Source organism: Etheostoma spectabile, unplaced genomic scaffold (assembly GCF_008692095.1).
Source record: "Etheostoma spectabile isolate EspeVRDwgs_2016 unplaced genomic scaffold, UIUC_Espe_1.0 scaffold340, whole genome shotgun sequence".
Classification (NCBI taxonomy): Eukaryota; Metazoa; Chordata; class Actinopteri; order Perciformes; family Percidae; genus Etheostoma; species Etheostoma spectabile.
The window spans coordinates 1,062,286-1,062,652 of record NW_022605588.1 but is presented as its reverse complement, the minus strand read 5'-3'; the positions used below and the strand labels follow the sequence as shown (position 1 = coordinate 1,062,652).

At 41.1% G+C, this 367-nt stretch overlaps 1 protein-coding gene across 2 annotated transcripts in view; it reads right to left on the bottom strand.

The window, feature by feature from the left end:
• The window catches only part of nr1d2b (nuclear receptor subfamily 1, group D, member 2b), a 37,229-nt gene that overhangs the window by 24,761 nt on the left and 12,101 nt on the right, over nucleotides 1-367 (bottom strand). The window lies entirely within an intron of this gene.

Sequence of the window (367 nt, the reverse complement as noted above, 5' to 3'; positions counted from 1 at the left end):
ATAGCGCCATGCTCTGGGGCGTTGTGTGTCAGCAGCAACACTAAAACCGAGTCGTTAGCAAACTCAATGATATGACGCCTGGTGTGCTGGCTTTGGCATGCATTTGTACATAAAATAAATAAAATGGCTGAGAGGACGCAGCCCTGGGGTGAACCAGTGGAGGAAAAGAGGACATCAGATAAAATGCTATTCACTCTCACGCGCTGAGACCTATTAGTTAAAAAGTTAATTAACCAACAGATAAGACAAGGATCAATATTAAAAGTACTCTTTAAAATCCCGGCTAAAATATGTGGTTGGATACAATTAAAAGCTGAAGAAAAGTCAATAAAAACCAGCACAAAGCTCTTAGCACTCTCAAGATGGG